General features: G+C 51.9%; 1 protein-coding gene across 1 annotated transcript in view; it reads right to left on the minus strand.

Annotated features, from left to right (window-relative positions):
- Nucleotides 1–6,080, minus strand: part of VWA2 (von Willebrand factor A domain containing 2) — a 41,014-nt gene extending 34,934 nt beyond the window's left edge. Inside the window, exon 1 of the mRNA XM_077257931.1 lies at nucleotides 5,958–6,080. The gene's annotated coding sequence lies outside the window, so the exon portion shown is untranslated. The remainder of the gene's footprint in view (nucleotides 1–5,957) is intronic.
- Between the last annotated feature and the right edge of the window lie 11,567 nt (nucleotides 6,081–17,647).

Here is a 17,647-nt window from a genome sequence, read left to right on the forward strand (position 1 = left end):
CCCATACAGAGCCCATATACTACCCCCATACAGAGCCCATATACTACCCCCATACAGCGCCCATATACTACCCCTATACAGCGCCCATATACTACCCCTATACAGCGCCCATATACTACCCCCATACAGCGCCTATATACTACCCCCATACAGCGCCCATATACTAGCCCCATACAGCGCCCATATACTACCCCCATACAGCGCCCATATACTACCCCTATACAGCGCCCATATACTACCCCCATACAGCGCCCATATACTACCCCCATACAGCGCCCATATACTAGCCCCATACAGAGCCCATATACTACCCCCATACAGCGCCCATATACTACCCCCATACAGCGCCCATATACTACCCCCATACAGCGCCCATATACTACCCCCATACAGCGCCCATATACTACCCCCATACAGAGCCCATATACTACCCCCATACAGAGCCCATATACTACCCCTATACAGTGCCCATATACTACCCCCATACAGCGCCCATATACTACCCCCATACAGAGCCGCTTCCTATGACCCACATGTCGCCCAGTGGTTCTCACTGCAGTTCTCTCCACAGAATGAGATTTTTTATGACAAACGTGGAGTTGATAATTTCTGCGGGACGGAGTTCCTCCTTGTGGTGTTGGGGGGGTTACACGTAATGATGGCTGACCCCCGGCCCACTCAGCTTTCCCAGAATCCGAACAGTACGTCTGTTCCCCGGGGTGTTATGGGGGATTGTTATGGCCTCAGGACGGTGAAGCGTCAGCCTCCCTATAGCCAGACGGGAATGAGTGTAACACAGGGGCCCATTGTTCCCGGCCATTTACATCTCATCGCTGAGCCGGGGATTGTGGACAGCTCCAGTGACCCGGATAAACGGCCCATAATAAGGGCCCCGGGCCAAACACACAAACCCAGCGAAGCTCCAGAGCCGAAGATCAAAGTCAACGCAGCGTCCACCTGCCGATAGGATCTGCTGCCGCCGTCCGCTTCCCCTCATCGTCCCCCTCCGATAACTGTGGAGCGAAGGCACAAAAGGGGGTCACCTCTGGATGTCCTGAATAACCCCTTCATGTCCGCTGGGTTCCACCTGCTGCATCCCTGAGCCGCCTCCGCATCCACAGCCGCCTCCGCACCCACAGACTCCTCCGCACTCACAGACTCCTCCGCACCCACAGACGCCTCCGCACCCACAGACGCCTCCGCACCCACAGACTCCTCCGCACCCACAGACTCCTCCGCACCCACAGACTCCTCCGCACCCACAGACTCCTCCGCACCCACAGACTCCTCCGCACCCACAGACTCCTCCGCACCCACAGACGCCTCCGCACCCACAGACGCCTCCGCACTCACAGACTCCTCCGCACTCACAGACTCCTCCGCACTCACAGACTCCTCCGCACTCACAGACTCCTCCGCACTCACAGACTCCTCCGCACTCACAGACGCCTCCGCACCCACAGCCGCCTCCGCACCCACAGCCGCCTCCGCACCCACAGCCGCCTCCGCACCCACAGCCGCCTCCGCACCCACAGACTCCTCCGCACCCACAGCCGCCTCCGCACCCACAGCCTCCTCCGCACCCACAGACTCCTCCGCACCCACAGACTCCTCCGCACCCACAGACTCCTCCGCACCCACAGACGCCTCCGCACCCACAGACTCCTCCGCACCCACAGACGCCTCCGCACCCACAGACGCCTCCGCACCCACAGACGCCTCCGCATCCACAGACTCCTCCGCACCCACAGACTCCTCCGCACCCACAGACTCCTCCGCACCCACAGACTCCTCCGCACCCACAGACTCCTCCGCACCCACAGACGCCTCCGCACCCACAGACGCCTCCGCACCCACAGACGCCTCCGCATCCACAGCCGCCTCCGCATCCAGACTCCTCCGCATCCCCAGCCACCTCCGCATCCCCAGCCACCTCCGCAACCCCAGTCACCTCCGCATCCACAGACTCCTCCGCATCCCCAGCCACCTCCGCATCCCCAGCCACCTCCGCATCCCCAGCCACCTCCGCAACCCCAGTCACCTCCGCATCCACAGACTCCTCCGCATCCCCAGCCACCTCCACATCCACAGCTGCAGGAGCTAATTATAATTCTACCTTTACTCAGTTATAGATAAAAATCTAAAACGTGAAGCGATAAACGCTGACAACAATGTATCACGTCACGTGTGGCGGTAAAGACATGAAAAGACGGACGGTAGCCATACTGATGATGGAGGGGATGAGCAGTCACCAGATACTGATGATGGAGGAGACGGGCGGTCACCAGATACTGATGATGGAGGAGATGGGCGGTCACCAGATACTGATGATGGAGGGGACGGGCAGTCACCAGATACTGATAATGGAGGAGACGGGCGGTCACCAGATACTGATGATGGAGGAGATGGGCGGTCACCAGATACTGATGATGGAGGTGATGGGCAGTCACCAGATACTGACGATGGAGGCGACAGGCGGTCACCAGATACTGAGGATGGAGGTGATGGGCAGTCACCAGATACTGATGATGGAGGGGACGGGCGGTCACCAGATACTGATGATGGAGGAGATGGGCGGTCACCAGATACTGATGATGGAGGTGATGGGCAGTCACCAGATACTGATGATGGAGGGGACGGGCGGTCACCAGATACTGATGATGGAGGAGATGGGCGGTCACCAGATACTGATGATGGAGGTGACGGGCGGTCACCAGATACTGATGATGGAGGAGATGGGCGGTCACCAGATACTGATGATGGAGGAGATGGGCAGTCACCAGATACTGATGATGGAGGGGACGGGCAGTCACCAGATACTGATGATGGAGGAGATGGGCGGTCACCAGATACTGATGATGGGGGAGACGGGCGGTCACCAGATACTGATGATGGAGGAGATGGGCGGTCACCAGATACTGATGATGGAGGAGATGGGCAGTCACCAGATACTGATGATGGAGGAGATGGGCAGTCACCAGATACTGATGATGGAGGGGACGGGCAGTCACCAGATACTGATAATGGAGGAGACGGGCGGTCACCAGATACTGATGATGGAGGAGATGGGCGGTCACCAGATACTGATGATGGAGGTGACGGGCGGTCACCAGATACTGATGATGGAGGAGATGGGCGGTCACCAGATACTGATGATGGAGGGGACGGGCAGTCACCAGATACTGATAATGGAGGAGACGGGCGGTCACCAGATACTGATGATGGAGGAGATGGGCAGTCACCAGATACTGATGATGGAGGGGACGGGCAGTCACCAGATACTGATGATGGAGGGGACGGGCAGTCACCAGATACTGATGATGGAGGAGACGGGCGGTCACCAGATACTGATGATGGAGGTGACGGGCGGTCACCAGATACTGATGATGGAGGAGATGGGCGGTCACCAGATACTGATGATGGAGGGGACGGGCAGTCACCAGATACTGATGATGGAGGTGACGGGCGGTCACCAGATACTGATGATGGAGGAGACAGGCGGTCACCAGATACTGATGATGGAGGTGACGGGCGGTCACCAGATACTGATGATGGAGGAGACGGGCGGTCACCAGATACTGATGATGGAGGGGACGGGCGGTCACCAGATACTGATGATGGAGGAGACGGGCGGTCACCAGATACTGATGATGGAGGGGATGGGCAGTCACCAGATACTGATGATGGAGGTGATGGGCGGTCATCAGATACTGAGGATGGAGGGGACGGGCAGTCACGAGATACTGATGATGGAGGTGATGGGCGGTCACCAGATACTGATGATGGAGGGGACGGCCGGTCACCAGATACTGATGATGGAGGTGATGGGCTGTCACCAGATAATGATGATGGAGGGGACGGGCAGTCACCAGATACAGATGATGGAGGTGATGGGCGGCACCAGATACTGATGATGGAGGGGACGGGCAGTCACCAGATACTGATGATGGAGGGGACGGGCAGTCACCAGATACTGATGATGGAGGGGACGGGCAGTCACCAGATACTGATGATGGAGGGGACGGCCGGTCACCAGATACTGATGATAGAGGTGATGGGCGATCACCAGATACTGATGATGGAGGGGACGGCCGGTCACCAGATACTGATGATGGAGGTGATGGGCGGTCACCAGAAATGATGATGGAGGTGATGGGCAGTCACCAGATGCTGATGATGGAGGTGCTGGGCGGTCACCAGATAATGATGATGGAGGGGACGGGCAGTCACCAGATACTGATGATGGAGGTGATGGGCGGTCATCAGATACTGAAGATGGAGGGGACGGGCGGTCACCAGATACTGATGATGGAGGAGACGGGCGGTCACCAGAAACTGATGATGGAGGGGACGGGCAGTCACCAGATACTGATGATGGAGGGGACGGGCAGTCACCAGATACTGATGATGGAGGTGATGGGCGGTCACCAGATACTGATGATGGAGGTGACGGCCGGTCACCAGATACTGATGATGGAGGTGATGGGCTGTCACCAGATAATGATGATGGAGGGGACGGGCAGTCACCAGATACTGATGATGGAGGTGATGGGCGGCACCAGATACTGATGATGGAGGGGACGGCCGGTCACTGGTGCGCAGTGCGGTATTATATGGTGATTACAGGACGGCGTGCTGAGGTTTCGCCCTTCGTCTCATGATGAAAGCTTGCAGGGACGGCTCCTCTGTCATCAGAAGGGAAGAAGTCAAGTCTTTCATGTCTGGAGGAATCTGACAAGACCGGACACGAGGCCAGAAACGTATCACCGACCAAAGACGATCCCTGAATGTCAGCCGAGGTCACAGCCGCGTCCAGAGCCGACCCCAAAACCTCCTCACATAGAAAGCGAGAACAAGGAAACCGCAGTCAGCACCTGTCCTATGTGTCTGCCGTATCACAGGAGGGGATTAGATACACAGCTCAGCAGTCAGTATCACACAGGATAGGATTAGATACACAGCTCAGCAGTCAGTATCACACAGGATAGGATTAGATACACAGCTCAGCAGTCAGTATCACACAGGATAGGATTAGATACACAGCTCAGCAGTCAGTATCACACAGGAGAGGATCAGATACACGGCTCAGCAGTCAGTATCACACAGGAGAGGATTAGATACACGGCTCAGCAGTCAGTATCACACAGGATAGGATTAGATACACGGCTCAGCAGTCAGTATCACACAGGAGAGGATTAGATACACGGCTCAGCAGTCAGTATCACACAGGAGAGGATTAGATACACGGCTCAGCAGTCAGTATCACACAGGAGAGGATTAGATACACGGCTCAGCAGTCAGTATCACACAGGAGAGGATTAGATACACGGCTCAGCAGTCAGTATCACACAGGAGAGGATTAGATACACGGCTCAGCAGTCAGTATCACACAGGAGAGGATTAGATACACGGCTCAGCAGTCAGTATCACACAGGAGAGGATTAGATACACGGCTCAGCAGTCAGTATCACACAGGAGAGGATTAGATACACGGCTCAGCAGTCAGTATCACACAGGAGAGGATTAGATACACGGCTCAGCAGTCAGTATCACACAGGAGAGGATTAGATACACGGCTCAGCAGTCAGTATCACACAGGAGAGGATTAGATACACGGCTCAGCAGTCAGTATCACACAGGAGAGGATTAGATACACGGCTCAGCAGTCAGTATCACACAGGAGAGGATTAGATACACGGCTCAGCAGTCAGTATCACACAGGAGAGGATTAGATACACGGCTCAGCAGTCAGTATCACACAGGAGAGGATTAGATACACGGCTCAGCAGTCAGTATCACACAGGAGAGGATTAGATACACGGCTCAGCAGTCAGTATCACACAGGAGAGGATTAGATACACGGCTCAGCAGTCAGTATCACACAGGAGAGGATTAGATACACGGCTCAGCAGTACCCGCTCCCTGGAGGTTACATTGTAGTCAGTGTTATCACTTACTGAACACTGGAGGTCGGTCGGTTCCGGGGTCGGTTGGTTCTGGTGGTTACGGTGAGCGGTCGGAGCCGGCCGGGTCTTTCTGGCCTGGACTCTGGTGCAGTTACTGCTGGAATGAGCAGCTGGATACACAGAGGAGGAGGAGGGCGCGGTGATCAGGTTACACATCAGGTGTAGTCCTGCAGGAGGATGAAGGGTTAAATCCAGAGCAGGGAAGGTAACCTGTGTGACAGAGCACTACTACCCTCATCATCACCCCAGCACAGTGTCCGCCGCCTCACTATACTGAGGAGCGCTCATCATTTAGGAGAAACCCGCAGATTTGCGCCCCAGTCCTGTAGAGGGGGCGCCATCACAGACCCCTAGGACATTTCTGTCACAATCTGATCACTTTACCAAAGTTACAAAGTATTTCAGCGAATGCAAGTTCCAAAAATATTGTCTGACGTTTCGTAGTTTCCCGGCAGAATTGTGGCGAGAACGTGTTGATGTCTCAGGGTCACAGTGTGGAGGAAAGTGGCAGAAAGTTTAATTGCACAATCTCAGTAATGAGAGGCGGCGTGACGCCCCTGCGACCACTTGTGCCTTCAATGAGCCCTTATGTCAAGTCCTCACAGGGAGAATAAGGCGACTTTCACACTAGCGTCGTACGACGCACGTCACAATGCGATGTACCGACGTATACTGTGCAAGCGCCGCACAACGGGGGCAGCGGATGCAGTTTTTTAACGCATCCGCTGCCCCATTGTGAGGTGTGGGGAGGCGGGGGCAGAGTTTCGGCCGCGCATGCGCGGTCGGAAAAGACGGTCTCGACGCATCAAAAAACGTTACAAACAACGTTTTTTGTGGCGACGGACCGACGCAACACGACGCAACCGTCGCACTGCGTCGCTAATGCAAGTCAATGGAGAAAAAACGCATCCTGCAAGCACTTTTGCAGGATGCGTTTTTTCTACAAAACGAAGCATAGCGACGTGCAGTGCACGACACTAGTGTGAAAGTAGCCTAAAGGAACGCTGCGACGGTGTGACCACACTCGTATGACGGTAACAGAGTGGTCCGCGGGAGCGGCTCCGACCAGCCCCCTCCATCCGCAGAGATTACAGACATGACCCACCTGATACTCCTCGCTTGTTACAAAGGTGATTCCATCCTCGGCCCTTCAGGACTTAAAATATTCTGAATTCCTCTGTGGACAAGAGACAAACTGCTGTGACCCGAGGGCTGAGCGGAAGCCGAGATCCAGGTGCCCCCATGACAGCGCCGGCATCAAAGTAAGTGGCACGTTCCAGGCACGGGGGATGGCGACGAGGAGAACCGGACAGAGGCCATGTGCGAGCGACACGGCAAAAAACGCAGAAGCAGAAATCACAGGACAGAAACTACAGTGGGTGCGGAAAGTATTCAGACCCCTTTACATTTTTCACTCTGTTTCATTGCAGCCATTTGGTAAATTCAGTAAAGTTCAGTTTTTTCTCATTAATGTTCACTCTGCACCACATCCTGACTGAAAAAAAAACAGAAATGTAGAAATTTTTGCAAATATATTAAAAATGAAAACATCAACTATCCCATGGTCTTAAGTCTTCAGCCCCTTTGCTCAGTATTGAGGAGAAGCACCTTTTGAGCTAGTACAGCCAGGAGTCTTCTTGGGAATGATGCCACAAGTTTTCCACCCCTGGATTTGGGGATCCTCGGCCATTCTTCCTTGCAGATCCTCTCCAGTTCCGTCAGGTTGGATGGTGAACGTTGGTGCACGGCCATTTTCAGGTCTCTCCAGAGATGCTCAGTTGGGTTTAGGTCAGGTCTCTGGCTGGGCCGGTCAGGAGTGGTCACAGAGTTGTTCTGAAGCCGCTCCTTTGTTATTTTAGCTGTGTGCTTAGGGTCATTGTCTTGTTCGAGGGTGAACCTTCGGCCAAGTCTGAGGTCCAGAGCACTCTGGTAGAGGTTTTCATCCAGGATATCTCTGTACTTGGCTGCATTCATGTTTCCTTCAATGGCAACCAGTCGTTCTCTCCCTGTAGCTGAAAAACACCCGCACACCATGATGCTGCCTCCACCATGCTTCACTGTTGGAATTGTATTGGGCAGGTGATGAGTAGTGCCTGGTTTCCTCCACACATACCACTTAGAATTATCACCAGAAAGGTCTATCTTCATCTCATTAGACCAGAGAATCTTATTTCTCATAGTCTGGGAGTCCTTCATGTGTTTTTTAGCAAACTCTATGCGGCTTTCATATGTCTTGCACTGAGGAGAGGCTTCTGTCGGCCACTCTGCCATAAAGGTCCGACTGGTGGACGGCTGCAGTGATAGGTGACTTTGTGGAACTTTCTCTCATCTCCCTACTGCATCTCTGGAGCTCAGCCACAGTGATCTTGGGGTTCTTCTTTACCTCTCGCCAAGGCTCTTCCCCACGATTGCTCAGTTTGGCAGGACGGCCAGGTCTAGGAAGACTTCTGGTGGTCCCAAACTTCTCCCATTTAAGGATTGTGGAGGCCACTGTGCTCTTAGGAACCTTGAGTACTGCAGAAATTCTGCTGTAACCTTGGCCAGATCTGTGCCTTGACACAATTCTGTCACTGAACTCCTTGGCCAGTTCCTTTGACCTCATGATCCTCATTTGGTCTGACTTGCACTGTGAGCTGTGAGGTCTTATATAGACAGGTGTGCGCCTTTCCCAATCAAGTCCTATCAGTCTAATTACACACAGCTGACCTCCAATAAAGGAGTAGAACCATCTCAAGGAGGAACACAAGGAAATGGACAGCATGTGACTTACATATGAGTGTCTGAGCAAAGGGTCGTCATATAATATGCAAATTGTCTCTTCAGAGAAAAACAGGACTTAAACTCTATAGCGCCACCTGTTGGAAGTAGCGATCCTACAAGTCACAATCAACCCTTTAACGAGTCGTGCAATATGACTTAGGATAAAATCCAAATCAGTATCTCAATTCGCCGACACGGTGTTTCGGGCTGTTGGCCCTCGTCAGTGTGAAGCATGAGAACTAATTTGGCTAGGTGAGAGGCTCTGGACTGAGCTGTAATGGGCAACATTTCTCCTAATGGAGAGTGACATACCAGCTCTGGCTTGTCAAGGTCAGGAGGCTTATTCGCCCTGCAAAGCTCCTCTGGGAAATTTAATATGCAAATTGCCTCTTTAGAGAAAAAGAGGACTTGAACTCTATAGTGCCACCTGTTGGAAGTAGCGATCCTGTTTTTCTTTGTTAATTAATTTGCAAAAATTTCTACATTTCTGTTTTTTTCAGTCAGGATGGGGTGCAGAGTGTACATTAATGAGAGAAAAATGAACTTTTTTGAATTTACAAAATGGCTGCAATGAAACAGAGTGAAAAATTTAAAGGGGCCTGAATAATTTCCATACCCACTGTATATGTGAAAGATAACAGCAGTGTTCAAAACAAATGAGAAGAAAGGTTGAAACCATCATCTACAGGAGAATACCCACGGAGGAGCCCTCTCTTTCCAGAGGTTTGCGATATTGATCTTAATGAAGGTATCCACAAGGAATACCACAGGGTTGACCATACCCAACCCTCCTAGTCTCCTCGTACGGTAAGTAACCTCCCTCTTGACCAGGTTCAGTCTATTCCCCCATAACAGTTGGAAGAACAAACTGTAGACCCGAGTCCAGAGAGATTCCGGCAAGATGCACACACTGCCCAGATAAATCAGTAAAGGGAGCAGGTAAGTTTTGCTCAGGATCTCCTCCTCCCAGCCAGAGACTCTCGCACTTATCCTGGTTGATCTTGGACCCGGATGCCTCGGAGTAGCGATCTACCTCTGACATCAGCCACCCTGCCTCCTCGTGAGAGGAAACAAACACGGTGACATCATCGGCATACGCCACCACCCTCAGAGTGGCCTCCGGTGCTGCCTGGTCCATCCCGATCCCGGCCAACGGTCCACGCTCCACCCTCCTAACAAGAGGGTCAATCGCAAACACGTACAGCAGCGGGCTCAAGGGACAACCCTGGCGAACACCGGACCCAACCTCAAAAGAGCTGCCAATCCAACCGTTCACAAGCGGGAAACTCTCTGTCCCACTGTACAAGGTCTTAAGCCAATCAGCAAACCCCCCCGGCAGGCCATATCTCAGAAGGACGGACCAGAGGTACTCGTGATTAACCCGATCAAACGCTTTTGCCTGGTCCAGTGACAGCATGTACCCCTTCCAGTGACCAGCCCTACCCTGCTCCACTGCCTCCCGGACACAGAGCACAGCACTAAATGTGCTGCGGCCTGGAACAGAGCAATGCTGGGCCTCCGAAAGGAGTCGGGGTGCAAATTTCACCAGCCGATTAAACAGCACCTTTGCCAGGACCTTCCTGTCTGCATTGAGAAGCGCTATGGGACGCCAATTCTCAATGCAAGATAGATCCTTACCCTTTGACAAGATGATCAGAGCAGACCTCCTCATTGACTTCGGCAGAGTGCCCGAGGAAAGACACTCATTGAATACCTCAGTCAAGAGGGGAACCAAAACGTCCTTAAAGGTCTTATAGAATTCAGATGTTAAGCCATCTGGACCAGGCGATTTTTTTGGGGGCAAGCCCTTCAATCGCCAACTGAACTTCCTATTCCCTGATCATTTCTGTCAAAATGTCAAGAGAGGGGTCTACCCCTGGTTTGGGGACGGCTTCAGCCAGGAAAGCCGACATCTCATCCCAATCAAGATCCCTCTTCCCCAAGAGGTGCGAGTAGAAGGATCTGACAACCTCCAGGATCCCTGATCTGGATCGCCTCAGGGACCCCGTAGTGTCGACCAGTCCTGTAACTACTTTACTATTCACTGACATCTTGCAGTTTCTGTAAGGGTCGGGCGAGCGGTACTTCCCGTAATCCCTCTCAAAAACCAAAGATGCGTGTCTATCGTACTGACACCTCATAAGCAAAGATTTCACTCTGGAGATCTCCTCGCGGCTACCTCCAGTTGAGACAAGATGTTCGAGTTTCCTCCTCAGACCCTGATACAGGCGGTACCTGCTCAGATTCCTGAGGCTCGAGAGCTGGCGGAAGAATCTCGCCACCCTTTCCTTGAACATCTCCCACCACTCTGACTTACTACTACAAAGATCCAGTAAGGGTACCTGGCTCTGAAGAAAATCCTCAAAGGACTGTCTTATCTCCGCTTCTTCCAAGAGAGAGGAATTGAGCCTCCAAAAGCCTCTTCCCATCCGGAGGGTCTCTGTAACATTCAGAGAAAACAAAATTAAACAGTGGTCGGAGAACTCCACCTCAACAACAGACACTGCTGAAGAGACAGCTTCCTCCTTTAAATAAAACCTATCTATTCTGGACCTACAGTTACCTCTATGATAGGTGAACCCCTCGTGGCCTGGGGTGTGCCGAATGTGGAAATCTACCAGGCGAGCCTCACTAGCTATACTATTAACCCCTTCCCGACATGCGCCGTACTAGTACTGCTCTGCGAGAATGAGTTCCTGCAAACCGCAGTACTAGTACGGTGGCATGGTCGAGCGGCAGCATGATCGTGCGGCCTCACGCTGAGCGCCGCAGCGATCGTGTGCGGGTGTCAGCTGTATATAACAGCTGACACCCCGCAGCAATGCCCACAAGCGATCACGTTGTTCCGGTGTTCTGGAAAGAGTCCCCAGATCCAAGATGGCCGCGGGACTCCTTCCGGGTCATGAAGTGGGGTGGCTAGCCGGCGCCTGCTCATAGCAGGAGCCGGAAAGCCTCCTGCACTGCCTGTCAGATCGCTGATCTGACACGGTGCTATGCAAAGTGTCAGATCAGTGATCTGATCTAATATAGTGATGTTGGGACAATGTTAGAAAGTAAAAAAAAAAGATAAATATAAAATGTATAAAAAAAATTTTTTAAAAAATCCCCAAAGAAAAAAATATATATATATTTCCCAATAAATCAAATATAAAAGTTTTTATTGTGTAAAAGTGCCAAAACATTAAAAAAATGATATAAATGAGGTATTGCTGTAATCGTACTGACCTGAAGAATAAAGCTGCTTTATCAAATTTATCACATGTGGAACGGAATAAACGCCCCCCTAAAAGAAATTCAGGAATTGCTGGGTTTTGTTTATTCTGCCTCCCAAAAATCGGAATGAAAAGCGATCAAAAAATGTCATGTGCCCGATAATACCCCCAACCTACTGTCTCCTTCCCCATAATCCTGCAGAATGTAAGCCCGCAAGGGCAGGGTCCTCGCCCCTCTGTATCAGTCTGTCATTGTAAGTTTGTTTACTGTAAGTGATATCTGTAACTTGTATGTAACCCCTTTTCATGTACAGCACCATGGAATCAATGGTGCTTTATAAATAAATAATAATAATAATAATGGTACCAATAAAAACGTCAACTCGTCCCGCAAAAAACAAGACCTCACATGACTCTGTGGGCCAAAATATGGATAAATTATAGCTCTCAAAAAGTGGTGATGCAAAAACTATTTTTTGCAATAAAAAGCGTCTTTTAGTGTGTGACGGCTGCCAATCATAAAAACCCGCCAAAAAAATGCTATAAAAGTAAATCAAACCCCCCTTCATCGCCCCCTTAGTTAGAGAAAAATAATAACATTTAAAAAAATGTATTTATTTCTATTTTCCCATTAGGGTTAGGGTTGGGGCTAAAGTTAGGGTTGGGGTTAGGGTTGGGGCTAAAGTTAGGGTTAGGGTTGGGGCTAAAGTTAGGGTTTGGATTATGTGAGGAAAATGTATGTCCGATAATGTAAAAACCATAGCTGAGGGATTTTTGCACGTCTGACCATGGTCCCAAAAGCTGCGGGCTAACCCCCCCCCCCCCCTTCCCTGTGTTTCTGAATGTCTGTGTAGAAGAGCTTTTATGGCTTCTTACAGCATTCCTGACTTTCAGCTCCCAAATCCCTCATGCCCCTCCCAAAATAATTTTTATGATCGCTTGGGTAGGCTCAAACGCCCCTCCAGCTAGAACTGGATTAGAAGTCTCCAGAATCCATGAGGGTCTTTGTTCTAATATAATAAGATATTGGGCCAACGGTTTTGTCTAGGAAAATGATAGGTCCAGTTTGTGAAAGTCCATCGGCGCATCTATCCATCACTGTAAGCAGGAGCTTCCAAGTCCAACAGGGACAGAATACGGATTTCTCTGGAACTGAGTGTCCCTACTAGCCTGAATTTAGTATCTATAGAGAGCAAATCTTAATACAAGATGAATGCTGGGTGTGTTATGATTCTGACATGTTCTGGAGCGGGGATACAGGCATTAGACAAAATTTACTAAGACTGAAGAGAGAGGAGGGTCTGGGTAAGCCAGCCCTTTTGGTGATGTCACCGAGCTACACTTTATAAGTTTCTACCCTCACCCCAGCCTGAAGTCTGTCTGCTGGAGTCTGTGTGAGCCTGATCTTACTCCAGGACCCTGATGAATTGGGACATTTGGGAACTCCGCCCACTAGCCACATGTAAGTGTTATTTCTCATTTAATCCCTGTTTGTTTTATAATTACCTTGTACATATTTTCAATTGTCTCTTTTGTAACATCCTTGTAATATTTTTCTATAAACACTGCCTAAACTTTAATGGAGTATAATATTTAATACTAGATTCGTTCTTCATGCTCTAAAACGTATCCTAAGTCTTCTGAAGGGAATTACGCTACTGTTTTGGGTTAGCTTCCGACCCGTTTAACCGAAGCTGGTGGCAGCAATACCGTGCACTGTGCCTTTGGGAGTCGTCGTAGCGATGGCGACATTGATAAATATTGTTCCTGCCTGAGCGGGAGTTGTTAAAATGCCTCGCTGCTGCGTGCCCAATAGCCAGTACATAGCAGGCAGCCTTTCTGGCGACTAATTACTCTAGGTGTAGTACCTAATCTGACCTGAGGGTAAGGGGGGCGCCAGAGAGCTGCAAGTTTAAGCGGAACTGTAAAGCGGGATATACATAAATCCCTGCAGTTCGTGGTATATGGTAGAGCAGTGGGATAACTAAAATAAGCCCCTACTGTAAATCAAGAGGTCAATAGCCTTGTGTGTGTTTTTTTCATCACATTGCTAGCAGTGGAGGGATAACTAGGATAAAGTCCCCCCTGGTGCAATGGGAAGCCGCTCTAGACCACTCTCAGAGCCCAGTGGCCGCAGAAGCCAGCACCAGCAAACATGGTGCTGCAGCAGAGGTCTAACCACTGAATGCCGGCCCTGTTAGCAATGAGGGCGAATTGGTCCCCACCTGCAGGCGGCCTTGAAAGAATTCCCCACTGACGACCATGAGGGACGTCAGCAGCTGATTCAGCAATACCGGCAGGAGGCCGAGGCCTGAGCCGAGCGAGATGCCCAGCGAGCCGAGCGAGAGGCCCAAGCGGAGCGGGAGTACCAGCTGCAGTTAGCCCGACTGCAAATGCAGGGGTCGTCCCAGTCCGGCCGTGAGCCCAGCAGCGCTCAGATACCGAAGCCTCGGCCCGATCACTTCCCTGTTATGGAAAAGGATGGGGACTTGTGCACTTTTCTGCGGGCATCTGAGAAAGCCTGCAGACAGTACCAGCTGCCTAAACAAGAATGGGCATGATACCTGACACCAGGGCTGAGAGGCAAAGCTCTGGAGGCGTTTGCTGCCCTCCCTCAAGAACAAGATGGTGACTATGAGGCCATCAAGCAGGCTCTGATAGCCAAGTACCAGCTTACACCCGAGGTGTACCGTAGAAAGTTCCGGAACCTCCACCGTGGCCCACATGACAGTTACAGTGATGTGGCGCATGGACTGGGGACCCACTTTGACCAGTAGACCCAAGGACTGTTAGTGACCACCTTTGCACAGCTGCGAGACGTGATGATCAAAGACCAGTTCTTACATCTTTGCCCAGCTGAGGTGCGACAGTTCGTGATGGACAGAGAACCCAAAGACGTGACGAAAGCAGCGCAGATTGCCGATGCCTTTGAGGCCAAACGTAGATCGGAAGTGCGGAAGCCAGTCACCACCAGCTGGAGAGGGGGTAAGCCTGCAACCAACGCCAGTACCCCTGCCAGCCAACACCCCAGAAGTCCTGTCCCCGTAGCCAACAGCATCAGTCCTACCACCGAACCTCGCCAGTGTTACATCTGCAACCGGACTGGTCATATCAGTCCCTACTGCCCAGACAAGCCGAAAAAAAACCCATCCAAGGCCCCCGGGCCTAATGCAGCAGTTCTTTTGGTGGGTGGTGTGGCTGGGAGGGTGTGTGACAACGTACAGCACGTCACCGTGGGAGGCCATGTTGCTACAGGCCTCAAAGACACCGGGGCTGAACGAACCATCATCCGACCCGAACTGGCGGCCCCTGAAGAAATCATTTCGGGGAAAACCCTAACTGTCACTGAGATTGGGGGCATCAGCTGTCCCTTACCAATGGCCCGGGTTTATATTGATTGGGGTGCCGGGAGCAGGGTGAAGGAAGTGGGGCTGTCTGATAATTTGCCCACTGATGTTTTGTTGGGGACTGATTTGGGGAGGTTGGTTGCATACTACATCGTTGACACCCCTCCCCAATCTGCTAATAAGGGTAACGTTAACCCTGATGATGATGATGGGAAATCGCATGTGTTACCTGACCATGCTTTATCTTATAATGATGCATCTCATAACCATTTTTTCCCTAGGATTGATGGTGAAAATGTTGTACCTGTGCCAACTGAACCTGATGATTTTTCTGTGAAAGTTGATGTGCCCATAGGTACAGGAGCGCTCAGCCACATCGCTCTATGGAGTGAGACGGCTGAGGAACCCCTAGCAGGGGCAAGTGTCGGTGCTACAGGAAATGGGGAGATACATGGGAACCATGAGGAAGGTGATGCCATGCAATTGACCAGTGCCACCGAGGAAGGTAACTGGCCTATAAGTAGCAATGCTCCTGAGGTAATGGGGGTGGATGGGGAGGTAGAGCCCATAGCAGCGCCGACTGATGGGTCTGTAGAAATCCCCGGAGAGACAGCCTACGTAGCTGCTGTCACCCGCAGTCAGAGTGCCCGGAAAGCAGATAACTGTCTGCCTTCCGTACCCTCCTCAGTCATCAGTGTGACTGAACGAGAGGTGGACCCAGAGCAGGTCCAAGAGGGTTCCCGTGGGGAAGGGACCCTGACGTCGCTTCTGGCTTCCCCTAGCCAGGAGTTTCAGGCCGCTCTGCACACAGATGCGAGCCTAGAGAGTTTGAGACAACTCGCCGAGACGCCCACCTCCGTGACTGATAAGGAGAGGGTGTTCTGGGAAAGAGGAAGGTTGTACCGGGAGACAATACCCAGAAAATCGCAAAAGGAGTGATTGAGGGAAAGACAGCTGGTCGTCCCGCAGCAATTCCGGGGTGAGTTGTTACGGATTGCCCATGAGATCCCGCTAGCTGGACACTTGGGGATCAGCAAAACAAAGGCCCGGCTGTCTCAACACTTCTATTGGCCTAAGATGGGGACAGATGTGTCAAACTACTGCCTCTCCTGTGTCACCTGTCAAAGAGTGGGGAAAGCGGGGCCGGCTCTTAAGGCTCCCCTGATCCCTTTGCCAGTGATAGAGGAGCCTTTCCAGAGGATCGTGGTGGACATTGTGGGCCCGCTGGCCGTCCCCAGCAGCTCTGGAAAGCGATACATCCTTACTGTGGTAGACTACGCTACCCGGTACCCAGAGGCAGTAGCTCTGTCTTCAACTAGGGCAGATAAGGTGGCGGATGCCCTGTTGGCTATCTTTTCACGTGTAGGATTTCCCAGGGAGATGCTTACCGATCAAGGGACCCAATTCATGTCTCGCCTAATGGAGGCTCTCTGTAAGAGAATGCAGGTGAAGCACCTGGTATCGAGTGCGTTTCACCCACAGACCAATGGCTTGTGTGAACGCTTCAATGGTACCCTCAAACAGATGCTACGCATGCTGGTTGAGACACAAGGGCGCGACTGGAAGCGGTACCTCCCACACCTGCTGTTCGCTTACCGAGAGGTTCCGCAGTTCTCGACGGGGTTCTCCCCCTTCGAGCTCCTGTACGGCAGGCGAGTCCGGGGACCCCTTGGGTTGGTAAGAGAATCCTGGGAAGGGGAGCCGAACCCTTCTGAAGTGTCCATAGTGGAGTATATCATGCGCTTCCGTGACAAGATGCAGACCTTGACGCAGTTGGTGCATGACAACATGACGCAGGCTGAGACTGATCAGAAGCACTGGTACGACCAGAACGCCCGGGAGCGGACCTACCACGTGGGTCAGAAGGTGTGGGTGCTAGTCCCCGTGCCAACGGATAAGTTTCAGGCAGCCTGGGAGGGCCCGTACGTCATCCACCAACAGCTCAACCCGGTCACCTACGTGGTCACGCTTGACCACGCTCGGGGTAGGCGAAAGGCCTTTCACGTCAACATGATGAAGGCTCATCACGAACGTGAACCTTTCGTCCTACTGGTCTGCAGCTTACCCAAAGACGGGAAGACACCCTCCTGGACATGTTGGCCCAAGCCAAGGCCGGTGGGTCCATCGAGGATGTGGAGGTAAGCGCCTCGTTAAAGGGACTCTGTCACCTGAATTTGGAGGGAACAATTTTCAGCCATAGGGGCGGGGTTTTTGGGTGTTTGAATCACCATTTCCTTACCCGCTGGCTGCAATATTGGATTGAAGTTCATTCTCTGTCCTCCAAAGTACATGCCTGCACAAGGCAATCTTGCCTTACGCAGGCGTGTACAATGGAGGACAGAGAATGAACTTCAATCCAATA

This window comes from Ranitomeya variabilis, chromosome 4 (genome assembly GCF_051348905.1).
Source record: "Ranitomeya variabilis isolate aRanVar5 chromosome 4, aRanVar5.hap1, whole genome shotgun sequence".
NCBI lineage: Eukaryota > Metazoa > Chordata > Amphibia > Anura > Dendrobatidae > Ranitomeya > Ranitomeya variabilis.